Source organism: Perognathus longimembris, chromosome 25, assembly GCF_023159225.1.
Source record: "Perognathus longimembris pacificus isolate PPM17 chromosome 25, ASM2315922v1, whole genome shotgun sequence".
Classification (NCBI taxonomy): Eukaryota; Metazoa; Chordata; class Mammalia; order Rodentia; family Heteromyidae; genus Perognathus; species Perognathus longimembris.
In genome coordinates this window covers 10,726,447-10,753,939 of record NC_063185.1, presented here as the reverse complement: position 1 = coordinate 10,753,939, position 27,493 = coordinate 10,726,447, and the positions used below count along the sequence as shown (strand labels likewise).

Below are 27,493 nucleotides of genomic sequence, written 5' to 3'. Positions count from 1 at the left end.
CAGTGAGGATAATCAGGAGAAAAATCACCAACTTGTAATACCCAAGCACCTCTTCGTATATATCTAAACAAACTCCAAAGCTATGGAAATAAAGGACGCTTTTCTTAAATGTTTTTTTCCATTTTCTGATGCGTCTGTATTCTTTACCTCACATGCACATTTAAGGGGAGGGGAAGGCACAGAATCAATGGAGAACAGGTGAACAATGCCACAGCAGAGCTCACTGGCTGTGCTGCACATTGATGAAAGTGAACCAAGCAACTCCAGGGGGGAGATGGGAGGGAGGGCGATGGGAAAGAATGAGGGAATAGATGGTACTATGCAAAAGGAAGGAAATGCACTTATAACCTGACGTGTGTAAAGGTAACCCCACTGTATGTCACCTCTAAGACAACAATGAAGTAATTTTTTTTTTTAAAAAAGACAGAAGTGGAGCTGTGGCTCAAGTGGTAAAGCACTAGCCTTAAGAAAAAAAAAAAAATCAGGGATATCATTCAGGCCCTGAGTTCAAAGCCCAGGAGCAGCACCAAAAGAAGAAAGAAAAATGTGGGCACATATTATCTCCATACATGGAATTACAGAATCAACACATGACCAAAAAATTAAATAAATAAATAAATAAATAAAAGTAAAAAAAAAAAAAAAAAAAAGGCTAGAAACATAACTCAAGTGCTAATTTAGCTGGCATGAGACCCTGGGTTCAAACTCTAGTACTGCCAAAATAAAAATCTCATTTGGAGATTCTCAAAGATAAGTTCACTACAGCAATAATAAAGTCACTAATGGGCACTGCTCAAGAGCTAGTTTTTCTAGACCTAAAAACGACAGATTGTGGAGTCCTGGTTAGCTTGTCTGTTCATTTTCAGGTCAACTACATGAACAATTCATACCGAGCTGGGCGCCTGTGGCTTACGCCTGTCATCCTAGCTACTCAGGAGGCTGAGATCTAAGAATCATCATTCAAAGCCAGCCCAGGGCTGGGGATATGGCCTAGTGGCAAGAGTGCTTGCCATGTATACATGAAGGCCTGGGTTCAATTCCCCAGCACATATACATAAAATGGCCAGAAGTGGCGCTGCGGCTCAAGTGGTAGAGCCCAAGCCATGAACACAAAGAGGCTCAGAGACAGCACCTAGGCCCTGAGTTCGAGCCCCACAGCGGAGGGGGGGGGGGCGGGGAAGCTACTCAGGCTGAGATATGGTTCAAAGCCAGCTTGAGCAGAAAATTCTGTGACATCCTTATCTCCAATTCACTAGTAAAGGGTTTGAAATGGAGCTGTGACTCCAGTAGCACCCTTGGGTGGAAAAGTTAAGGATCAGCAGCCAGGCCCTGAGTTCAAGCCCCAGTATGGTCTCCTGCAAGGAGAAAAATCTAGAGAAAACTAGGAACTTCTGTGGGGAGATTGCAGGAACTCAGGGAACCTCCCACTAGCCTTCTGCCCATACACAGCTTGTGCACAACAGCAAAGTCTGGCTGTTTGCCTGGCTGAGTCCCTGGCCAGCTCCTCACCTGGCTGCACTCACCTGCTGGGGTGAAAAGGTAGGGGAGCCTTGCTCAGCCAATGAGCTGCAGCCGTTCTCTTAAAGGCACCTGGCAGTTGGCAGGAAAAATAACAACCTGGCAACTGGAGCTCTCTTAAGGGTGCCAGGGAAAGCAGCTAGGTGTTTGAAGGTAACAGCGACCTCCAAGATCATCCAGGGGCATCAGAGCCGGCTCTTGGAGACCTGGAAGCTACTTTTTCTTCTTCAGAGAAGCCTCCATCTCCTTCTCCAGAGCCGGCTTTCCAGAAGGTTCTCATGTCTAGTTGTCCTGGCAGGCTCCCAGACAGGAAAGACAGCGTGGCCTTGGCAGCTAACTCCCAAGAACAAGGCCACAGGTGACAGGCAGGAGCCATTCGCCTGCCTGTCCTGACTCCCTTCTTCAGTCCTGGTGAGTTCTGACACTCTGGTTTCTTGAACCTCAGGACAAAAGGGGGTACATGGGGAATTTGCTGAAAGGCAGAACTTTTGGGGGGTCTAGCTTGTAACCTTGCTGTGTGACCTTGAGCCAGTCACTTTGAGCCTCTCCAGGCCTCTTTCTCCGGACCCCATCTGGGAAAGGGAAGACCTCAGATTTCAGTGTGTGTATATGTCTCCGTTTATGGCTTTCCTAAGTTGCACTTGTTTTGAAAAATTCATTGATTTCCTCCCCCTCCGGCATTCATTGTGGCCAATCATTTGTTTTCTGGTCAGTAGGAACAAATCTCTAAGCCTAGGCAAGTTGATCTCCAAACAAAGAAAAAATGTAGCTGAGTTTGTCAGTGACAAGCTTATCTAGAATCTGTGTGTGGTTTTCATTTGATCTCCTGAAGTATGAGAAATTGGGAACTTGTAAGTTTCATTAGACGTGCCAGGCACGGGTGACTCAGGCCTTTAGTTCTGGCTACTCAGGAGCCTAAGATATGAGGATTACAGTTCAAAGCCAGTCTAGCCAGAAACATCTGTGAGACTCTTTTTTTTTTTTTTTTTGCCAGTCCTGACACTTGAACTCAGGGCCTCAATACTGTCCCTGAGCTTCTTTTACTCAAGGCTAGCATTCTTATCAACTGAGCCACAGCACCACTTCCAGCTTTTTCTGTTTATACTGAGGAGTTGAACCCAGGGCTTCAGGTATGCTAAGGCAAGCCACTCTACCACTAAGCCACATTCCCAGCCCCTAGGAGACTCTTATCTCCAATAAACTAAAAAAAAAAAAAAAAAAAAAAGATAGAAGTGGATTTGTGGCTGAAGTGCTAGAGAACCAAAAGAAGCTCAAGTTCTAGCATCCAGGCCCTTAGTTCAAGCCCCAAGACACACACACACACACACACACACACACACACACACACACACACACACACAGTGATGTCTTTGGGGCTTGGCAACTTCCTATATGTGGCTAGACTGCTCCCAGAAGTCCTTGTGTTTGGTTTAGCATGTATTGGGATAAAGTCGGGGAACCCTGCCTGCATGGGGGAGACTGAAGTCTCTGTCAGACTTCTACTGGGGTATATATAATCCAGGGGCCTGATGGGAACCTGTAGATGTTAAGTTCAAGGGTACAGGCCTGGAATCCATGATGAACACAGCAGACACGCACCTGGCTCTGCGTGGACCAGCTCTGCGAACTTCAGCGATCGCCTAACCTCTTGCAACTTCACTTTTTCCCAGCTGGAAAACGGGGGTTTATGATTTGGGACCAAATAAAATAGAAAGGATTTTATGGACAGATTTTTTAAAAAAGATAAAGTCAAGGTGGGGGAGGGAAAGGGGGAGGAGGGAGGGGGGTATGAGGGACGAGGTAACAAACAGTACAAGAAATGTATCCAATGCCTAACGTATGAAACTGTAACCTCTCTGTACATCAGTTTGACAATAAAAATTTGAAAGAAAAAAAAAAGATAAAGTCAACTATAAAACACATTTTTGGGAGGTCGGTCCTGGGGCTTGAACTCAGGGCCTGAGCACTGTCCCTGAGCTTCTTTTGCTCAAGGCTAGCACTCTACCACTTGAGCCACAGCGCCACTTCTGGCTTTTTCTGTTTATGTGATGCTGAGGAATCGAACCCAGGGCTTCATGCATGCTAGGCAAGCACTCTACCACTAAGCCACATTCCCAGCCCACAAATGATTTGTGTGTGTGTGTGCATGTACTAGTACTAGGGATTGAACTCAATTCTTTCCCTTAGCACTCATGGGTGGCTCTCTACCACTTGAACTACAGCTCCACTTCTGGCTTTTTGCTGGTTAATTGAAAATAAGATTCTCCCAGATTTGTCAACCTTATGCTGGCTTTTGGAACTCAATCCTCAGATCTGTGTGTGTGTGTGTGTGTGTGTGTGTGTGTGTGTGTGTGTGCCTGTGTAGTGCCAGACCTGGGGCTTGAACTCAGGGCTGGGTGCTGAGCTTTTTTTTTTGCTCAAGGTTAGCACTCTACCACTTAAGCCACAGCTCCACTTCAGTTTTCTGGTGATTCATTGGAGATAAAGAGTTTCATGGACTTTCCTGCCTCGGCTGCCTTAAAAGAGCAAGTCTCAGATCTCTGCCTCCTGCATAGCTGGGATTGTAGGCGTAGCTGGGATTATAGGCATGAGCCTCCAGCAGCCAGCAACAAATGAAATCAAAGTCAAAAATTTCTCTGAACCCTGGAGGGTTATCTTGGACAATTTCCTACTCTTGGACAAGTCTCTCTTCTAAGCAGCACTGGAAAGTTGCAGCAACCCCCGGGGAACACTCCTAAATACCTTTCATTGGTAACCAGGCCTTGGCATCTCAAAATCTTCCCATGGGAAGATGAGGGTGTATGAGCTTGTTTGAAAGCACTGAGCATCAGAATTAGCTTCCAGAAGTTGGAGGCATGGCTCCGTTGGCAGAGCTCTAGCCAATGAGCAAAAGTGTCAGGTACAAAGTTTCAGTCATGGTCTTGGGCCTTCCCAAAAAAGAATTAACTTCCAGGTACACTGAGAGAAGCAGATCTTGGAGGAGGGGTGGGGGGATAGTTTAACCTGTATGCACTGGGGTACTCTGGAGGTTGGTGGTTCATTCTTTCTGTCACTGTGAAATTTAGAGGCAATTTAGTGAAGCCACTGGGCTGTAGAACACCTGCTAGCCATAGTGCTGGCTGTGTGTTAAACTCAGTAGAACATTTAACCCTCACAGTAACTAGATTGAAGTTTTTGTTGTTGTTATTGCTATTGTTTGTCGGTCATGGAGCTTGAATTCACAGCCTAGATGCTGTCCTTCAGCTCTTTTGCTCAAGACCAGCACACTACTACTTGGGCCACAGCACCACTTCTGGATTTTCTGGTAATTAATTGGAGATAAGAGTTTCATAGGCTTTCTTAAACAGGCTGACTTTGAACTGTGGTCTGCAGATCTCAGCTTCCTAAAGAGCTAGGATTACAAGCCTAAGCCACCAGTGCCTGACTATTATTATTTTTTTAATGTGCCATACTGGGACTTGAACTCAGGGGCTCATATTCTTGCTTGGCTTTTTTTGCTGAAGGTTGACCAGTAGTCTACCACTAAGCTGCACTTTGAGTTCTAAGTAGCCAGTTTGTAATTACCATTTTATTTATTCCTTTATTAATGTCATTCCTGGAACTTGAACATATGCCTGGGTGCTCTTTTGCTGAAGGCTAGCACACTATCAATTTGAGCTCCACTTCTGGTTTTCTGGTGGCTAATTGGAGATAAGAATGTCATGGACTTTCCTGCCTGGGCTGGCTTTGAACAACTATCCTCAGATGTCAGCCTCCTGAGTAGCTAGGATTCCAGACATGAACCACCAGTGCCTGACCTTGTTTTATATTGCTATTGTTTAACATTTAAGAATTTGGTTGTGAGCACTTGAAAGTGGGATTGTGTAACATAAAAATGTAGATTCTAAGGGCTGGGAATGGGACTTAGTGGTAGAGTGCTTGCCTAGCATGCATGAAGCCTTGGGTTCAATTCCTCAGTACCACATAAAAGGAAAAATCCGGAAGTGGTGCTGTGGCTCAAGTGGTAGAGTGCTAGCCTTGAGCAAAGAGAAGCTCAGGGATAGTGCCCAGATCCTGAGTTCAAGACCTAGAACTGGCAAAAAAAAAAAAACAAAAGTAAATTCTAACATCTCTTTAAAAACTAGAAGGGAAGTGGGCATTACTGGTTCACTCCTGTAATCCTAGCTACTCAGGACACTGAGATTGGAGGACCTAGATTCCAAACCAGCCCAAGCAGACAAATTTGAGATAGTCATATGTCCAATTAACCAGCAAAAAAGGCGGAAGTAGAGGCCTGGCTCAAGTGGTAGAGCATCAGCCTTCAACAACAGCAAAAATTTAAGGAAGAACATGAGACCCTGAGTTCAAGCCCCTGTACCAACATACACACACACACACACACACACACACACACACACACACACACACACACCCCACATCAGAAGAAAGCTCTGGCCCTATAGGTGAACAGCCAACTTGAAGTAGTTGTTCGCGTCTGACTTCAAACAGGGCCTATGGATTCTAGCTTGCCAAGTCCCCACTAATTGCCTCCTCGTACTCAGGCCTCTTTCTCATGAGTGATCCCTGCCTGGGCCCAGGCCTGTGGTTCTTTACCCTCTGCATGACATTGCTTCCTTGTAGACCAGGGCTCTGGGTCTGGGCTGGCTTGAATTGGCTGTGACTTGATCTAGACACCTGTCTGGCCTTTAGCTGTAAGGCAGGCTGCCTACACTCTGACATAACCCCCTGGGCCCCATCTGCATGGACTGGGGAGAATTCATACATGTGTATAGTATATTTACCTCTTGGCCACCTGGCAGTGTGTGATCTCGGTCTGTACATTCCACCAGGAGCAGGCAGTGTTTGTTGTTCACTCTTGGTTACCATCCTTGTCTTATGGTCCTTGGAGCATGGGGCACTTGGGGACAGAAAGGGCTTGGTGGCACCAACAATGGTAGAACGTCACTTTGATCAAAGAGACTGACCTCCATCCCCTGCCTTCATTCTGTGCAAGGAGGCCTGAGTATTCCATGATGAACACCGAGTGTGCTATTGCTATATCTGTTTACACAGACAGACACACACACACACATACACACATACACACACAACAATGGATAAGAGATAGCCTTCTTTATAGTTCTTCACATCCACCCAGTATCTTACTTCAGAGATCCTATCTGTAGAACCCTGGACCATCAGAGATGAATTATGGGTGGGGACTGAGATGTAAACCCTCTCCTACAATCAGAGCAAGTAAGATTTTACTTCATTTGCCATTTCTGATTAATCTGACTATCACCTGGGTGCTGGTGGCTCATAACTGTAATCCTAGCTACTCTGAAGGCTGAGATCTGAGAATCACACTTGACAGCCAGCCGGGACAGAAAAGTCTGTGAGACTTTGATCCTTGAGTTCCAAAAGCCAGAACTAGAGGCTGGGAATATGGCCTAGTGGTAGAGTGCTTGCCCCATATACAATTCCTCAGCGCCACATATATAGAAAAAGCCAGAAGTGAGCACAAAGAAGCCAGAGACAGTGCTCAGGCCCTGAGTTCAAGCCCCAGTACTGGCAAAACAAATTTTAAAAAGCCAGATGTAGAGCTAAGACTCAAGTGGAAAAGAGCCAACCTTCAGCAAAAACAAAACAAAACAAAAACAACTAAGGGACAGCACCCAGGCCCTGAGGTCAAGCTCCAGGACAGGCACCAAATACATAAAAATAAATAAATAACATGAAAGAGCAGACTCTCAGACACACAGTATGTATGCAAGGTATGTGCTATGCTATCCATGAGCTGGTCAATGTCTTCATTCTGCAGATATAAAGGGTGATCTAGGGAAAGAAATAGACTTGCCCAAAGTCACACAAGCAAGCCAAGACAGAGGCAAGCCAGAAACAAGACCTTGCTTGACCTTAAGGCCAGTCATGGCTGCTTCTGCTATCGTTGCTCAAAGGAGAAAACTAAGACGGAGAAGAAAGACCCATGCAAGACTGGCCCCAGGGAATCTTGGGAAACCTAGCTGAGGCAGGGGCTGAGGAATTCAGTTCTGTGCCACTATCCTGAGCCCTGCCAGCCTGGACTGTTGGCTTCTGCTCTACTTCTCAGAGTCCCTTTGCTCCTGCCCCAGTTTCCTGTCTCATTTTCCTTGGGCGGAGAGCACACATTGGAGCAGTTGGGGCCTCCCGGGATCCTAGCCCTAAATACCCTCTTTTGGCAGCCATTAACTCGCTCCTCAGCACTCACCCAGAAGAAGGCCTCAGAGAGGAGCTCTTAACCGTATTCATGCCATAAACCCTCTGAGAACTTGGTGAAGCTATGGAGCCCGTCCCAGAACCTTTTAAATACATAAAATCAAATACATAGGCCAACACATACTGAAATATATAACATATTATTAATAAATTAAAAATGAGGTCTAATAGCACAGTAATTGTTGTAATTTGTTTTCTTGCTTCCCCCCCTCCCCTCCTTTGGTGTTGGGGCTTGGAGTCAAGGCCTGGGCATTGTCCCTCAGCTTTTTTTTTTTTTTTTTTTTTTTTGCTCAAGGTTGGTACTCTACCACTGGAACCACACGTCCATTTCTGGCTTCTTTGGTAATTCATTGGAGATAAGAGTCTCCTGGACTTTACTACTTAGGCTGACTTTGACCTGTGATCCTCAGATCTCAGCCTCCTGAGTAGCTAGGATGACAGGTGTGAGCCACTAGCACCTGACTAACTATTTGTAATGGAACTTCTTTTTGCTCAATGCTATTATTCTACCACTTGAGCCACAGTGTCACTTCCAGTTTTTTCTGTGTATGTGGTACTGAGGAATCAAACCCAGGGCTTCATGCATGCTAGGCAAGCACTCTACCACTAAGCCACATTCCCAGCCCCCTTCCTTTTCTTTTTATGAGACAATGTCTCACAGTGCAGCCCGCCCCCGCCCCCCCCCCCCCCACCCCCCGCCATAGACTGGAACACAGAGAGAAACAGGGAAGTAAAGCCAGTCTGAGCTACATGTCAAGTTCAAGTGCCAGGCCAGGCTGGGCTGCAGGTACACTAGTCCTGGGGCTTAAACTCAGGGCCCAGATACTGTCCCTGAGCTTTTTTGCTCAAAACTTGTATCTACCACTTGAGCCACAGCTCCACTTTGGGCTTTTGGTGGTTAATTTGAGGTAAGAATCTCATGGAGCTTCCTGCCTGAGCTGGCTTCAAACTGTGGTCCTCCAATGCTCAGATCTCAGCCTCCTGAGTAGCTAGGATTACAGGTGAAAGCCACCCATAAGCCACCAGCAGTGTTTGCTTGCTTGCTTTTGTTCTGGCTGGGGCTTATACTCAGGGTCTAGACATTGTCCCTGAGCTCTACTACTTTGAATCACACCTCCAGTTCTGGCACTTCATTGAAGATGAGAGACTTAGGGACTGTCCTGCCTGGGTTGGCTTTGAACTGCGAGCCTCAGATCTCCGCCTCCTGAGCAGCTAGGATTCTAGGCATGAGCCATCAATGCCCAGCTTCTAAGACCTATTCTCCCCACAAGTTCTGACCATATCCTTCTGCTGCTTCCAGATCCTTGGTGTTTCCTCAGTGCCCCCAGACTCACAACCAACCTCTACAGAGTACCATCTACCACCCTCAGGACAGGCCTCAACCCTTCCCCTTACCTCCTCTTGCTGAGAGGCTGCTGGGCTCCTCCACAGAGCTCTGCCTACAAGAGGAGACTGGGGAAACCCAGAATACTGATCTCTAGGAAGCGAGAGTGGTAGCACGTAGAGGACACGCAGGAATTTGTCTGGAAGGGGCGGGGGCGGGTGTGGGGGCAGAACAGGCATGGCTCTGCCTTCTGTCCTGGCCCAAATGGGCTGTTTTCAGAGGCCAGGCCATATAACTCATGGAAGAAAATGGCAATCACCTTCAAAGTCAGGAAGAGCCAGCCATTTGTCATGCTTTTCCCCAAACCAGTTCACCGAGGATACAGCCAAGCGGTGGGGGTGGTGCTCATAAACTCTGATTCTTAGATTTCAGAATTGGAATGGAGCTCAGAGATCTAACCTCAGGTTATAATCCCGTCTGCTTCAGGCAGGAAGAGATTGCCCAAAGTCACAGTGAGTTTGAAGTGTGAGTAATAATCTGATTATTGTTGTTGTTGTTATTACCATTATCCTTGCTATTATTTTGGTGTCCATCTTGGGGCCTGAACTCAGGGCCTGGAGGCTGTCCCTGAGCTTTTTGTTTTGCCCAAGGCTAGCACTTACTGTTGGAGCCCTAGCTCCACTTCCTGCTTCCTGGTGATTAAATTTGGAGATAGGAGTCTCACAGACTTTCCTGCCTGGGCTGGCTCTGAACCTGGATCCTCAGATCTCAGCATCCTGAGTAGGTAGGATGACAGGCATGAGTTTCTGGCACCTGACTAACAATCTGATTTTTTTTTTCTCAGTCTTCATGTTCTGGGCTCAGTACTCCTGGGTTCTTAGCAAGAGACTGAGCAAATAGGAACGATTTGCCAACAGTAGGTTAATGTATTACTGCTGAGCCATGGGAGTTCTGGATCTTACCAGGGATTTTTAATACCTTAACCAAAGGTTCTAGCTGAGGGCATGTGACAGATGTGCTAAGACACGGTGCCCTGGAGCCATGAATGGCCAGGTGGAGTCCAGAGCAACTGGAAGTCCTAGGCTCCTGAAGTCACCTTCAGGCCTCAGACATTCTTGGAAGGTTAACACCTGTGTGTTCAAGTGTTACCCTGTGATGGAGGAAAGTTGAGAAACACAGCATTAACCCCAAAATATGAATAATGTAAGAGGGCCAGGCGCTGGTGTCTCATGCCTATAATCCTAGCTACTCAGGAGGCTGAGATGTGAAGATAGTGGTTCAAAGCCAGCCTGGGCAGGAAAGTCCATGAGACTCTTATCTCCAATGAACCACCAGAAAACCAACCAGAAGTGGTGCTATGGCTCAAGTGGTAGAGCACTAGCCTTGAGCTGAAGAACTTAGGGACAGCGCCCAGGCCGAGTTCAAGCCCCACACCATAAAAAGAAAGAATAATATTAGGGGTGCTAAAAATTTGGGGGTGGTGAATGAGCAAAGCAGGGGAAGGGAGAGTCTGGAAGCCTGGGTTCTAGTTCTGGCTACAACTCTTCCTTCCCAGTTATATATTATGCAGGCAGGAGAAAAAGAAGAGGTACCCTATCTACATTGTGTCTCATTTAGTCTTTCAAACAGTTTGGTCAATGGAAAAAAAAATCTAAGTCAGGGGAAATAACGGGCTTAGCCAAGGATTTTGCAACAAAGAAACAGTAGACTTGGGATGTAAATGTAAGTCTGGCTCTCTCTGGGCTCTCAACTACTCTGCTCCTCATATCTCAGCCTCCTGAGTACCTAGGATTACAGGAGTGAGCCACCAATGCCCTGCTGGGGTGGGTATTTTGGGTCTTGTCTGAAGGAAGCAAGGATCCTTTTCAGGAAGGGCAAGGTGATGGCTTAATACTGGCTGCAGTCCTCTGAAATGCATTAAACGAAAGCTGGAACAAAACACCCTGTTCATTGCGCTAATTCTCCCTTAAACAATGATTCCTATGTGCAGGTGCAGTTACCCTGCCAAGCTCTGTGTGTGTGTGTGTGTGTGTGTGTGTGTGTGTGTGTGTGTGTGTGTGTGTTATAGACTTTCTTACCTTGGCTTGGTTGAAACCATAATACGCAGACTTCAGGCTCTTGAGTAGTTAGGATTTATAAGTGTGAGCTGGGGCTGGGAATATGGCCTAGTGGTAAAGTGCTCGCCTTGTATACATGAAGCCCTGGGTTTGATTCCTCAGAACCACATATATAGAAAAAAGCTGGAAGTGGCGCTGTGGCTCAAGTGGTAGAGTACTAGCCTTGAGCAAGAAGAAGCCAGGGATAGTGCTCAGGCCCTGAGTCCACACCCCAGGACTGGCAACAAAAACAAAACAAAACAAAAAGTAAAGTAAGAAAATCAAAGTTACATTCTTATTTATCTCTGGCACCTGGATAGATTTTACTGTCAGTAATTAATGTTTTACTTACAACACATAGGTAGAAAAGTAGATAAATTATGGGTAGTCTTCACCAAATTTTTGTGCTTTTCTAACCTATCGCTGGATGTTCCTTCTTTCAATCATTAATCACACCCCATTCAAACTCTTTGTAGCATAGGTTAATTTTACATGGTTTAGCATTTTCTTCCTGTTTTTTTTTTGTCCTGGTACCAAGGCTTGAACTCAAGGGCCTGGGCGCTATCCCTAAGCTCTACCCCTTGAGCAACAACTCTACTTCTAGCTTTTTTGGTGGCTAATTGGATATAAGATTCTCACAGACTTTCTTACCTAGGTTGGCTTTTGAACCACAGTCCTCAAATGTCATCCTCCTGAGTAGCTCAGATTACAGATGTGAGCCACCAGTACCCGGCTTTATTTCAGTTTTGAACATATTGCTCGTTATCCATTTTGTTGGGCTGTTTCTACTTCAGAGCTATTACTGAAAACTTCCACTTATATATGGTAATGTATGTGTGCATTTTACTTGATAAACCCTAGGAGGAGAATTAGTGGCTTATGAATTCTTCTTTTAGTATATTGAAACTTTTTTTAAAAAATCAGAATATGTTCGTTTCTTGGTCAGGGAACCAAAAACAAAACAAAAGAAAGAACCCCCCAAAAAGTCAAAATATAAAGTAAGATGTTCAGGTTAAACATCACAGGACACTACAAAAAGCAAAACTATATAATGGTTTACAGAATGAAATAATACAGAGAGAGAGAGAGAGAGAGAGAGAGAGAGAGAGAGAGAGAGAGAGAGAGAGAGAGAGAGAGAGACCAGTGGCTCACACTTACAATCCTAGCTACTTAGGAGGCTGAGATTTAGAGAACTACAGTCCAAAGCCAGGTGAGACTCCTTCTCTAAGCCAGGCTAGAGACATGACTCACATGGTAAAGTACAAGCTGTAAGCAAGCAAGCAGAACAAGAGCACCGAGTTCAAAGCCAGAAGCCAGGAAAAAAAAAAAATGTTGACATGGTGGATGGGTAATGAAAACAGAAGTGACTTTTCCTCTTGACATTCTGTATCTTCCAATTACTGTATCAAAACAATGTATTATTTTGGTAACAAAAGACACATTTAATCCTATTGATCTCCAAAGTCAGGTTCAAAATGTCATATCCTCCTGAGTAGCTCTCACAGACCTCTGATTACTGTAGCCAATGTCTTGCATTGATCTAGACAAAAACCTGTTTCAGTAGGACCACAGTGTCATGTCTAAGAAGGTTCTCTCAAAACATCTGATCTGCTGGGTGCAGGTGTCTCAAGCCTGTAATTCTAGCTACACAGGAGGCTGAGATCTAAGGATCAAGGTTCAAAGCCAGACTAGGCAGGAAAGTCCATGAGATTCTTATCTTCAATGAACCATCAGAAAACACAGGCCCTGAGGTCAAGCCCCAGGACTGGCAAAAAAAAAAAAAAAATCTGATTTTTCTCCTACAATCACAGATGCTACATTAGCAGCTCACTTTTTATTTTTTGTCTGTCATGGGGCTTGAACTAGGGGCTTGGGCGCTGTCCCTGAGCTCTTCTAGCTCTAGCGCAAAGCTAGTGTTCTACCACTTGAGCCACATCTCCACTTCCAGTTTTCTGATGGTTGGATTCTGATTGGAGGTAAGAGTCTCATGGACTTTTCTGCCCAGGCTGGCTTTAAACCACAATCCTCAAATCTCAGCCTCCTGAGTAGCTAGGATTATAAGCATGAGTCACCAGCACCTGACCAGTTCACTTTTCTCAAAAGAGATGCTTTGTTATTAAGAGGGATAAAAGGCTGGGAACCAGTGTCTCATGCCTGTAATCCTAGCTCCTTGGGAGGCTAAGATCTTAGGGTCGTGGTTCAAAGCCAGCCCATGAAGGAAAATTTGTGATACTCTTATCTCTTGTCTCCAATTAACCACAAAAAAAAAGAGCTGTAGGGGCTGGGGATATAGCCTAGTGGCAAGAGTGCCTGCCTCGGATACATGAGGCCCTAGGTTCGATTCCCCAGCACCACATATACAGAAAACGGCCAGAAGCCGGCGCTGTGGCTCAAGTGGTAGAGTGCTAGCCTTGAGCGGGAAGAAGCCAGGGACAGTGCTCAGGCCCTGAGTCCAAGGCCCAGGACTGGCCAAAAAAAAAAAAAAAAAAAGAGCTGTAGCTCAAGTGGTAGAGCATTATCCCTCAGCAAAAAAGCAAAGGGACATAGCCCAGGCTCTGAGTTCAAGTCCCAGTATTGGCACAGGAAGAAAAAGAGAGAGACAGAGAAGAATCTGACCCCAGATTACTGGCTCTGTTTGCACTGGAAACTCCTGATGTTGAAAGAGTTTAAGCAACCGACTGATTGTCACTCAGAAGATTTTTTGATAATGGCATTCTAAGCAGCCCATTCAAGAGAGAAGAATCCATTGCAACTACTAAACAATCTACTAAGTGCATTCTGTGTAGAGCAGTAGGCCAGTGATGAAGACTGAGGGAAAACCTAATATTTGGAAATCTCAGCTTTGCACTGCCACTATGTAACTTTCAGCAAGTTAATTTACCACTCTGAAAGTTGGTTGTCTACCAATCTCTGGAGAAACAAGAGTCCTGACTCCCAGGATAGCAAGTTGTAATTGTATATATGTATGCGTGCACATGTGCTAATATGGAGGCTTAAACTCAGGGCCTAGGTGCTGTCCTTTAGCTTTTTTGATCAAGACTGGAGATCTACCACTTGACCCACAGCTCCAGGTCTGGCTTTTTTTCTTTTCTTTTTTTGGTGCTTCATTGCAAATAAGAGTCCCATGGACTTTGCTACTTTGGCTGGCTTCGAACTGTGATCCTCAGATTTCAGCCTCCTCAGTAGCCATGAGCCACCAATAACTGCTCAGGACAGCAAATTATTCCTTGCTATCCTTTCTTGCTCTTTGTTCAAAGTTCTCTAGCTTAGATCTACTAATGTGTCTGGTAGGCATAATATTCATCCCACAAGCAATTTTCTTAATTCCAAAGGGGAAAGAATTTTAATTATCTTCTTAACCCATAGACTGTGTGTGTAGCTATGGTTGTGATATATATTTAAATAATCTGTAAGACTCTCAGAGCTCCACGAAGGTGGAAATGGCTGCATACAATTTGTTAATTACACACATAATCATTCTTTTGAGATAAGTAACATGATTTCAACTATTACAGTTCTGGGTACAATCCCACAGTCCTAACCCTCTCAGGAGTCCCACGATTTTCCCATTCATTGGCTCTGTCTAGAGCCACCTGAAAAGGTACCTAGTTTGAAATTTCTGGAAGTTGACTCTTGGTCTTATCTTTTTTTTTTTTTTGTCAGTTGTGGGGCTTGAAGTCTGGTCCTGGGTGCTGTCCCTGAGCTCTTGAGCTCAAAGCTAGTGCTCTACCACTTGAGCCACAGCTCCACTTCCAGTTTTCTGATGGTTCATTGGAGATAAGAGTCTCATGGACTTTCCTGCCCAGGATGGCTTTGAACCTTGATCCTCAGATCTCAGCCTCCTGAGTAGCTAGGATGACAGGCGTGAGCCACTGGTACCCAGCAAAGCCCCTATCCTGAGCACTGGATACAGAATCAAGATGGAAGAATGTTAAGGCTGAGTTCTGGGCCAAGGATTTTAGAAAAACCCTACTTTAGAGATGACACATTTGATGAGTTCACTGATTCTAACACTTCAGTTTAGGATAGTAACAGACAGTCTCCCTGTTTGGCTTCCAGATTAAACATGCCTTCTATTCTGCTTGGTCTTACTGCCCTCCCTCTTCTGGGCACTGGGAGAACAGGTGGCTAGGCATGGGTCATCCAAGAAATCTGATAGCAGGGTGCCAGTCCAGGGACTGTGGAAGATCGATGGTCAGACACCAAATTACAGGGTGTTTGCTGCCTGGTTCAATCAGTGCATTGTGTACATTAGTGCAGAGATGCAATACACCTGGCTTACTTCTAGGCTTGAAGCCCGTGTGTGTGTGTGTGTGTGTGTGTGCGCGCGCGCGTGTGTGTGTGTGTGTGTGTGTGTGTGTGTGTGTGTGTACTAGGGCTTGAATTCAGGTCCTAGACCCCATAGTATTTTTGCTCAAGTGACCAAACCTCCATTTACAGAGGTTTTGTTGTTGTTGTTGGGTTTGGGTTTTTTTGTTGGTTGTGGAGCTTGAGCTTAAGGCCTAGTCACTGTCCCTGAGCTTTGGTGCTAGTGCTCTACTCCTGTGAGCCAAAGCTATACTTCTGGTTTTTCGGTGGTTCATTGGAGATAAGAGTTACACAGACTTTCCTTCCCAGGGTGGCTTTGAACTGATAAAAGAGTTACTTTGATAGAGTAAAGGATAAAGGTCCACAGATCTCAGCCTCTAGAGTAGCTAGGAATTATAGGCATGAGCCACCAGCCTGTAGCAGGTTTATTTCTTTTTCGTCTTCAGTGTTTTGTTTTGTTTCCTGGTAAATTGGAGACCAATCTCACAGACTTTGCTGCTCAAACTGGCTTTGAATCACAATCCTTCCATCTCAGCATCCTGATATCCAGAACTACAGGCATGAGCCACTGTGATTGGCCTGCAGCCCATTTATTAGTCTCAGAGGCATATTCAAAGCTCCCAAAGCTCTCAGCAGTACCCCATTCTATCGCTTCATTTCACTCATGGAGCTGTAGAGGTTAGACTGGAAAGACTTGTCAAAGGCCACACAGCATTTGTGAAATAGCAAATGCCTATTGAGCCAAGGTTGGCATGGGGAAAGGGAAAGGGAAGCAAAATTGGCACTAGCTCTAGTCTCCTACAGCTTAGATGCTATAGGAACTGATAGTCAAGCAGGAAGCTGAGCACAAACCTAGATTGTGATCTGGGCTGTGAAAACCATATGGTAAGTAAGAAAGGGCTATTTAAGCTGAGCTTAGAAGGATAAGAAGTTATATGAAGTAAGGAGTAAAAGCCTGGCTCAATTGGCAGAGCACTAGCCAACGAGCCAAAGTGTCTGGTACCGAGTACAAGTCCCCAAATCTCACCTAAATTTTTTTTTTTTTTTTTTTGGCCAGTCCTGGGCCTTGGACTCAGGGCCTGAGCACTGTCCCTGGCTTCTTCCCGCTCAAGGCTAGCACTCTGCCACTTGAGCCACAGCGCCGCTTCTGGCCGTTTTCTGTATATGTGGTGCTGGGGAATCGAACCTAGGGCCTCGTGTATCCGAGGCAGGCACTCTTGCCACTAGGCTATATCCCCAGCCCCTTAAATTTTTTTTTAAAAAGACTTAGGAGGTGAGTTTGATTGAGTGCACTGTGTGTATATATGGAAATGTCACAATGAAATCCCTTCTTGTACAACTAATTACAGGCTCACACCTGTAAGTAATCCTGACTACTTAGGAAGCTGAGATCTGATCATCACCGTTCCAAGCCAGCCCAAGGAGGAAAAAGTCTGTGAGACTTTATCCCAATTAAGCACCAAAAAGTCAGAAATGAAGGTGTGGTTCAAGTGCTAGAAATGGGAGCATAGTTGGAATACTAGGTCCTAGGCCTTGGGGTTCTCAGATTGGGATGAGCTTCCATAAGTTTGGGCTGGGATGAGCACAAGGAGGAAAAGCCAAGAACTCAATGTGGGCTGGATCACGCAAGATCCTATAGGCCAAGGTGAGAGGTCTGGGGTTTAGTGTTGGTGTAATAGGAAGTTATTGGAGAGATTTTTTTTTTAAGAGAGCTCATTTAGCTGGATGCCTATGGCTCATGCCTATAATCCTAGCTACTCAGGAGGCCAAGATCTGAGAATTGTGGTTTAAAGCCAATCCGAACAAGCAAAATATCCAAGACTCTTGTTTCCAATGAGCCAACACAAAGCTAGAACTAGAAGTATGGCCCAATTGGCAGAGTGCCAGCTGTGAGTGAAAGAGCAAAAGTACATGGCCCCAAGTTCAAGACCCAGTACACACACATACACATGCATGCACACATACATGCATACACAAATACTGAATTCCAGAATGAAAAGGAACTTTTCCAGGTCTCACAGGAAGCATCAACTGAGATGCTACTGGAATGCAAGACACCTCTACATCCCACAATCAGGTACTACCCCCATAGTGTGGGAGGCCATACAACCAAATGAACCAGTGTTTCCCAAAGCGGGTTCCATGGAACACAGATTTGTTCTGGGCTACATGAGCTTAAAAGATACAACAAGGATACCACCTCCTTGGAGAATCATTATCCATTAAAGGCCCTGTGACATCCTACAGGATGTTATTTTTAAAAGCCATTTAACATTATTTAATCCACTATTTCCCCAAATAATTTGATAATGGAAGACATCTTTATTTATTTGTGTGTGTGGGTATATGTTGTGTATGCCAGTTCTGGGGCTTGAACTCAGGGCCTGGGCACTATCCATAAGCTTTTTCACTCAAGGCTAGTGCTCTACTACTTGAGCCATAGTTCCACTTCTGGCTTTGTGATGGCTAATTGGAGATAAGAGTCTCATAGACTTTCCTGCCCAGGCTGGCTTCAAACCATGATCCTCAGATGTCAGCCACCTGAGTGGCTAGGATTATAGGCATGAGTCACCAGTGCCCGGCTTTGTTTCTCTTTCTGTTTTTTGTTTTTGTTTTTGCCAGTCCTGGGCCTTGGACTCAGGGCCTGAGCACTGTCCCTGGCTTGTTTTTTGCTCAAGGCTAGCACTCTGCCACTTGAGCCACAGCGCCACTTCTGGCCATTTTCTGTATATGTGGTGCTGGGGAATCGAACCCAGGGCTTCATGTATACGAGGCAAGCGCTCTTGCCACTAGGCTATATCCCCAGCCCCTCGTTTCTCTTTCTTTCTTTCTTTCTTTCTTTCTTTCTTTCTTTCTTTCTTTCTTTCTTTCTTTCTTTCTTTCTTTCCGTCCTTCTTTCTTTCTTTCTTTCTTTCTTTTTTTTGCTTCCTTCTTTTTCCTTGCTTCCTTGCTTCCTTTTTTTTTCCTTCCTTCTTTCTTTCTTTTTTTTTTTTTTGCTGGGGCTTGAACTCGAGGCCACATGATCTTGCTTGGCTTTTTACAAGGTTGGCATTCTATCACTTAAGGCACACCTCCACTCCCCATATACATTCATGGTCTAGGAAATTCAGTTTGGGAAGTGCCGCACTCAGCAAAAATTCCCCTCTCCACTCCACCTAAGTAAAGCCATAATAAGTATTAGCTAATACCATCATTATTACTCCTATTATGCTGTTCAGGGCAGGGGCCATATTTCACTCAACTCGTGTTCTTTCAGTGTCTTCCCCAGTGCTGAGTCTTCAGGATTAAAGACACAGATCATTTACTCAGTCAAATAAACAACACTAGCAATTTTGTTGACTTTGGACCTCTTCAATCCCATGGCTTTACCTGAGATAAAGGGCAGCTCACTGGATTCCACACCTTTACCAAAGAAAAGGCCTGGGAGCCAAATGCTAGTGGTTTACACCTGTAATGGTACCTACTCTGGAGGCTGATGTCCGAGAATCAGGGTTCAAAGTCACCCAGAGCAGAAAAGTCCATGAGACTTTTATCTTAATGAACTTGCCCCAAACCAAAAGTGGGGCTGTGGCTCACGTGGTAGAATGCTAGTCTTCCATGAAAAAGCTAAGGGACAGTGCCCAGAACCTGAGTTCAAGCCCCAGTACTGGCATACACACCAAAAATGACTGTGTTGGAGCTTACATGTAGCTCAGTGGTAGAGCATGTGCTTAGTGCGTACAAGGTCCTGAGTTTCAAGTTCCAGTACCAAAATACAGAAACAGAAAATGAACAAACTGATAACCTGTGTGGGATAAACAAAAATGCCGAAGGTGAGGGGGTGGGAATATGGCTTAGCAGCAGAGTGCTTGTCTACCATGCATGAAGTCCTGTGTTTGATTCCTCAGCACCACAGACACAGAAAAAGCCAGAAGTGGCGCTGTGGCTCAAGTGGTAGAGTGCTAGCCTTGAGCAAAAAGAAGCCAAAGACAGTGTACAGGCCCTGAGTTCAAGCCCCAAGACTGACAAAAAAAAATTAGAAGAAAAAAATGCCTACAGGAAAGTTACTGGATTTATAAAATCATTAGAAGTCCTAGAGCTTTCACCAACTGGCAGCATGACAAAATATCCTGTCTTTCTGAGCCTCAGCATCCTTATCTATACAATGGGGTAACAGGGCTGGGGATATGGCCTAGTGGCAAGAGAACTTGCCTTGTATACATGAGGCCCTGGGTTCGATTCCCCAGCACCACATATACAGAAAACAGCCAGAAGTGGCGCTGTGGCTCAAGTGGCAGAGTGTTAGCCTTGAGCAAAAGGAAGCCAGGGACAGTGCTCAGGCCCTGAGTCCAAGGCCCAGGACTGGCAAAAAAAAACAGAAAAAAAACACAAATAAAATGGGGTAACAGTTGTTCTGGTTGATTTTTGTATTTGTTGTTGTTGTTGTTTTTGCCAATCCTGGCCTGGAACTCAGGGCCTGAGCACTGTCCAGTTTCTTTTGCTCAAGGACAGCACTCTTCCATTTGAGCCACAAGGCCACCTCTGGCTTTTTCGTATGTGGTGCTGAGGAATCAAACCCAGGACTTCATGCATGCTAGGCAAGCACTCTACCACTAAGCTACATTCCCAGTCCTGTACTTTGTTTGTTTTTTTGCTTTTGCCAGTACTGGGGCCTTACAATCTCCATTTTTCTGCTCAAGGCTGGTGTTTGAAAACTTGAGACACACCTCTAACTTTGCCTTTTGCTAGTTAACTGGAGAGTTTCACAGACTTTTCTGCTTGGCCTGGTTTCAAATCAGGGCCCTCAGATCACAGCTTCTTGAGTAGCTACAATTACAGGCCTGAGAAACTGTTCTTCCCCCCTCCCCCTCACTCCCCCTCTCTCTCTCTCATCCTGGGGCTTGAACTCAGGGCCTAGGCACTGTCCCTGAACATATCTTTTTGCTCAAAGTTAGCACTCTGCCACTTGAACCACAGCTGTACTTCCAGCTTTTTGGTGGTTAATTGGAGATGAGTCTTAAGACTTTCCTGCATGGGCTGGCTTTGAACCACAATTCTCAGATCTCAGCCTCCTGAGTAGCTAGGATTACAGGTATGAGCCACCAGCACCCAGCTAGCACTTTATATTTATTGACTCACTCAATTCTTACAATAACCCTTGGGGGTGGGGGAGCCCATGCTATTATTAAACCCATTTTACAGAAAAGGAAATTGAGGCAGAGAATACAAAGGAACTCGCCTGAAGTAGGTGACAGGCTAAGACTATTGAACATTTTGATAAATATTGGCTCATTTGTTCTTCTCAATGGCATAATAGACTTTGTCCAGTGAATGATCTTCAGTTTTGCTTGCTTGCTTTATTTGTTTTTGTGCCAGTCCTGGGGCTTGTACTCAGGGACTGGGTACTGACCCTAAGCTTTTTTTTTGCTCAAAGCTATCACTCTATCACTTGAGCCACAGTTCCACTTCCAGCTTTTAAGTGGTTAATTAGAGATAAGTGTCTCATGGATTTTCTACCTTGGCTAGCTTTGAACTGCAGTCCTCAGATCTCAGCCTCCTGAGTAGGCAGGATTACAGGCACCCAACAATTCTGCTATTTTATATTTGGAGACAGGAAAGCTCTGGGAGGCAAACTAACTTGCCTGAGATCACATAACTAGAAAATGTGTAATAATAAAAATTGGGCCTAAACTCTCTTTTCTGACTCCAAACTCTTAGCCTTTTCTCTCTCTCAAGAATAGAACATGGGCTGGGTGCCTGTGGCTCACACCTGTCATCCTAGCTACTCAGGAAGCTGAGATTTGAGGATGGCAATTCAAAGCCAGCAGGAGCAGGAAAGTGAAATGTTTATCTCCACTTAACCACCAGAAAACCGGAAGTGGTGCTGTGGCTCAAGTGGTAGAGTGCTAGCCTTGAGCTGAAGAGCTCAGGGACAGCACCCAGGCCCAGAGTTGAAGCCCCACAATCAACAATAACAACCCAAAACAAAACAAAACAACCAAAACAAAAACAGGGGTTTACAAAGAGAACAGGTGGTATTATAGGGAGTTTCGTTCCCTAGGGCAAGTCTCTTCCTTTTTTCTTTTCACTCCCGAATTTCTGGCTGGGCTCTCTGCCCTGGAGCTCAGGCTGCTGTTTGAGTGGCAGGTTCTATTGGCCTGTGTAACTCTATGATGGTTACTGTCATGTCAACAGGGAAATTATCTCTTGCTTTCATTTTGACTGCTAATTTGTTTTTTTTTTTGGTACCCGTACAGAGGCTTAAACTCAGGGCCTGAGTGCTATCCCTTAGCTTTTCTTTAAAAAATATTAACTGTGGGCTGGGAATATGGCCTAGTGGCAAGAGTGCTTGCGCTTGCATAGTATACATGAAGCCCTGGGTTCGATTCCCCAGCACCACATAGATAGAAAATGGCCAGAAGTGGCACTGTGGCTCAAGTGGCAAAGTGCTAGCCTTGAGCAAAAAGAAGCCAGGGACAGTGCTCAGGCCTTGAGTTCAAGCTCCACAACTGGCCAAAAAAAAGATTAACTGTTATTATTGTTATCATCATTGTTGCTGTTGTTTCATCAGTTGTGGAGCTTGAACTCAGGGCCTGGGCACTTTCCCTGAGCTTTTTTGCTCAAGGTTAGCGCTCTACCACTTTGAGCCACAGTGCCACTTCCAGTTTTCTAATGGTTAATTTGAGATAAGAATTTCATGAACTTTCCTTCCCAAGCTAGCTTTGAACTATGATCCACACTCAGATCTCAGTCTCCTGAGTAGCTAAGATTACAGGTATGAGCCATGGCTGGCTGGCTTTATTGTTATTATAAAGTTGAGGTACAGAGGAGTTACAGTTAAATAAGTCAGATTTTGATTACATTTCCTTTTGGACAATGTCACTCCTTCTCTCTCACTCTCCCAGTTTTTCCCTCCCTTCCCCACTCACAAGTTGTATAGTTCATTTTCAACATAGTGTCTATTGAGAACCACTGCTGCATTTGTTCACCTGTTGTTCCTACATTTCTGTGTTTCCCTTTACCCTTCCAAAGATAGATAAATGAACAAACAAGACAAAGACAAAAATAGCAACGAAGGGAGGAAAAAAACCCTCATTTTCATTTCCTGCAGTTCATTTTGATAAATATTATTTTATATGATCAGATGCACATAGGCATTGTACCTTTGTGTTCCTCTCCTAAGAGTGTCCTCCTTTGTCTCACTGGATGTGAATGCCTAGAGTCCTGGGTATTTTTTCATGTCCCAGTGTTTAAATCTAGTTTCCACATAGGAGAGAAAGCATATGCCACTTGTGTCTCTGAGCTTGGCTTACCTCACTTAACATGATTTGTTCTAGGTCCATTCATTTCTCTGCAAATTATTTCTGGCTTTTTGCTGGTTAGTTGGATATAATAGTCTCAACAATATTCCTGCCCAAGTTGACTTCAAACCAGGAGCATCTACACTACAATCTCAACTTCCTGAGTAGCTAGGATTTTCGGCATAGGCAACTGGTGCCTGGCTTTGTCTGCTGATTCATATTTGTTTCCACAAAGTTGAATCTTTCTGGTTTAAAAATGATTACCCGAAGCCAAGCGCTGGTGACTCATGCCTGTAATCCTAGCTGTTCAGGAGGCTGAGATCTGAGGATCGTGGCTCAAAGCCAGCCTAGGCAGGAAAGTCTGTGAGATTCTAAGCTCCATAAACCACTCAGAAAAACACCAGAGAGAGCGCTGTGGCTCAAGTGGTAGAATGCTAGCCTTGAGCAGAAAGAAGCGCTGGGATAGAGCCCAGGCCCTGAGTTCAAGCCCCGGGACTAGTAAAAAGAACAAGAAAAAGGGGAAAAAAGGTTACTAGATTCGTATACTGTCTGTATCTCTAGTTCATGTGGCTTAGGGAATGGAACCGGGTGAGGCCTTAGTTCTGACTTAACTGTTCTGGTGTCCTAGAGCAGTCCCTTAATCTCTGTGGGTTTCAGTCCTTCACTGCCATTCATACCTATCTCCCTCACAGTCCTTTAGAAAATATATCGCAAGGTATAAATAGAAAGTGGGTCACTGGCTGGGTGCCAGTGGCTCATGCTTAGCTTCTCAGAGAGGTTAAAATTGGAGGATCCTATTTCGATGCCAGCCCAAGTAGACGGTTTTGTGAGTCTCTCATCTCCGGTTAACCAGCTGGAGAATGGAAGTGTGGCTAAACTGTTGAGCTCAAGCTGTGAGCAAAAGAGATGGACTGCGAGATCCAGAGTTCAAGTCCTGATACTGGCACTTAGAAAGAAAAGAAAAGGGCCAGGAGTTTGGCCTAGTGGTAGAGTGCTTGCCTAGCATGCATGAAGCCCTGGGTTTGATTCCTCAGCACCACATATATAGAAAAAGCCGGAAGTGGTGCTGTGGCTCAAGTGGAAGAGTGCTAGCCTTGAGCAAAAAGAGCTCAAGGACAATGCCCAGGCCTAGAGTTCAAGCCCCATGACTGGCAAAAAAAAAAAAAAAAAAAAAGGAAAGAAAATGGGCTATTATAATACAGGGCTTAACTTAAGTGTTCAATAAATGATATTTAACTGATTATCTGGAAGAATCTGCAAGAATGATGTGGGAAAACATTAATAATACAGAATTTAGGGAGGAGAGAAACAAGAAATAAGATATCTATATGTGCTCTGTTATGTAAAGTATATATAGAAACAAGAAATAAGTTATACTAAGCTAGGTGTTTGTAATTTATGTCTGTAGTTCTAGCTACTCAGGAGACTGAGATCTGATGAATGAGGTTTGAATATAGCCCTAGTGAAAAAAATCCATGAGTGGGCTGGGGATATGGCCTAGTAGCAAGAGTGCTTGCCTCGTATACATGAGGCCCTGGGTTCAACTCCCCAGCACCACATATACAGAAAATGGCCAGAAGTGGCGCTGTGGCTCAAGTGGCAGAGTGCTAGCCTTGAGCAAAAAAAAAAAAAAAGAAGCCAGGGACAGTGCTCAGGACCTGAGTCCAAGCCCCAGGACTGGACAAAAAAAAAAAAAAAAAGAAAAGAAAAAAGAAAAAAATCCATGAAACTTTTATCTCCAACTAACCACTAAAACCCTGGAAATGGAGATCTGGCTCAAATGGTAAAGCACTAACTTTGAGTGAAAAAGCTAAGGACAGCCTTGAGTTCCAGTCCCAGTACTGGTGCGTATACACACACACACACACACACACACACACACACACACACGAAAGAATGAAAAGGAATAAAGAAATGCATAACATAGATAGGGGATATAGCATACTCATAATTTACCATAATTCAATGTCAAATGGGAAAAATACTCAGATACTTTTAGGAAGTTTCTATTATTAGAGAATCTTCATGTCCTAGCTGTGGAAATTAAGTAAGATTTTTTGAGTGTGTATATGTATGGAAAAGTTGGCATTTTATACTGAGTTTTGAAGGGCAAGCAAAATTCTGGGCAAGTAGAAGTAGAAAGTCATTATTGACAGTCATAAAAGATAAATTTTACTTAGCACATAAGGCACTGTGGTATTCAATCATACACATTGTGTCATTATGAGCTACTGAAGCCGATATCATCTTTAATTTATATATGGGGAAACTGAAGTTTAGGTTACATATTGCCCAAAGCACCAAGAAAGTGGAAGTAGCATTCTTGCTCAGGACCTCTATTAACAATTCTGTCATATGGTACGAGTCAGAGAAACACAGGACTTACTGAGGGATGGGACTGGGAGCTGCCTGAAGGCAGGAAACAAATTGTGTTTTGTCTACATCCTGGGCCTGATCACTTACTGTTCCATTGTAAATGCACAGTAAATATTTTAAAATATGCACAGTAAATATTTCCAGTTTCCTAGTGGTTAATTGGAGATAACAGTCTCAGAGAACCGGGCACTGGTGGCTCAGACCTGAAATTCTAGCTACTCAAGAGGTTGATAGGGCTGGGGATATGGCCTAGTGGCAAGAGTGCTTGCCTCCTGTACATGAGGCCCTGGGTTCAATTCCCCAGCACCACATATACAGAAAACAACCAGAAGTGGCGCTGTGGCTCAAGTGGCAGAGTGCTAGCCTTGAGCAAAAAAGAAGCCAGGGACAGTGCTCAGGCCCTGAGTCCACGCCCCAGGACTGGCCAAAAAAAAAGAGGTTGACATCTGAGAATCCTGATTTGCAGCCAGCCTTTACAGACACATCCATGAGACTCCCATTAGCCAGCAAAAAGCCAGAAGTAGTGCTGTAGTTCAAGTGGTAGAGTGCCAGCCAGTCTTGAAGAAAAAAGCCAAATGACAGCTTAAGGCCCTGAGTTCAAGCCTCAGTATAAGCATGCACGCCCATACACACACTGAGAATGAAAGAAATGGTAGTGATCTTCTGTTGTTATGTGGAGTTGGAGTGCTGTTGGAGTGTAGAGCCTGTGGCTAGATGGAAACAGGGTAGAAGGTTAGTGTCAGGCTGTGCAGAGAATGAACATGGAGATTTTGAGTAGAGGCAAGAAAGACCTGTCAAAGTCCATCAAAGGTCAAGAAATCTGACTCTGGCTGTGTGGTAATTGATGGCAAGAAGGAATCCAGGGAACAGGTGAACATGGGGTCACTTAAGAGTAAGAACTGCAGAGTAGGCTGGGACTTGGGGCTGTAGAGGCAGAATTTGATGAGAAGCACTTGAGATAGTGATGTGCTCATTATCACCTCTTCCTCGTTGCAAACTATCTTCTTCCTTTCCCACTCCTTTCCTCTGAAGACTATACCAATAAAATGGGAATGGGTGATCTTACTTGATAGAAAAGAATTGCCAATAGCTCATGCCTATTCATTCCGAGCTACTCAGGAGGCTGAGATCTACAAATCAATGTTTGAAGCTAACTTGGGTTGTTGAGACTTTGATCCCCAATTCAATAGACATGGAGGGATGGCTTATGTGGTAGAGTACCAGACTTGAGTGGAAAAAGCTAGGCAACAGCACAGGGCCTTGAACAGAAGCCTTAGAACTGGTGTGCATGCACACACACACACACACACACACAATGTTGCCATGTGGGTTAACCAAGGTATTGGGGAGGCAGTCAATAGCAACACCCTCTCTGCACATAACACCTGTTGCTGTTCTTATCTACAGCTGAGTCTCTTCCCAAGAACTAAAATCCTTTCACGGAATGTGCTAGAAGACCAAGAGTCTTCAGGGTTTGGGAAAACACTCCCCAGCTGCTACTGTTTGTTTTGGCCAAGGCCTGTAGGTTTCCTACCTCACGTCAGTGGATAGAGGCCTTATGCTCAAGGGCCTCTAATATCAGATTCAGTGCAAGTTCCTCCAGAAACTCAAGGCTATTTGGAAAATCAAGCACAAGAGGAATAAAAATACATATCTAAATGTGCTCTAACTCAGAACCATTCCTTTCTTTCCTTTACTTATTCTTCCTACCTACCCCCTTCATGAAATCTTTGTATTTACCCTCATGCTCAAAAGGCAAATGGGCATATATATGTTTCCTATTTTGTGGATAAAGAAATGGAAGCTTAGGAAAGGTCTCAGGTGGCTATCTAAAGTCATGCTGCAAATTGAGAAAGGTTTAGGTTGTTGTAAAACAGTTCTCCCAACTCTCTAGCATTTTACTTCATGTCCTCACTGTCTATGAAGCTAGCTAGCATTAGGAGAAATTAACACCATGTTTAAAGCTGTGTGCCGGGCTGGGAATATGGCCTAGTGGCAAGAATGCTTGCCTTGTATACATGAAGCCCTGGGTTCAATTCCCCAGCACCACATATATAGAAAATGGCCAGAAGTGGTGCTGTGGCTCAAGTGGCAGAGTGCTAGCCTTGAGCAAAAAGAAGCCAGGGACAGTGCTCAGGCCCTGAGTCCAAGACCCAGGACTGGCAAAAAAAAAAAAAAAAAAAAAAAAAGCTGTGTGCCACTAACTCACTCCTGTAATCCTATTTAGGAGGCTGAGATCAGGAGATTGCAGTTCAAAGCCAGCCCTGCCAGGAAATTCCATGAACTCTTTTTTGGTTGGTCATGAGTCTTGAACTCTGGGCCTGGGCACTGTCTCCAAGTTCATCAGCTCAAGGCTA

The 27,493-nt window shown here is 44.8% G+C and overlaps 1 long non-coding RNA gene across 1 annotated transcript; it reads left to right on the top strand.

The window, feature by feature from the left end:
• The first annotated feature begins 1,604 nt into the window (after positions 1-1,604).
• LOC125342151 lies at positions 1,605-26,771 on the top strand. Its single transcript, XR_007209150.1, has 2 exons — positions 1,605-1,671; positions 26,544-26,771. It is a non-coding gene; the product is annotated as an uncharacterized LOC125342151 (long non-coding RNA).
• Positions 26,772-27,493: the final 722 nt, after the last annotated feature.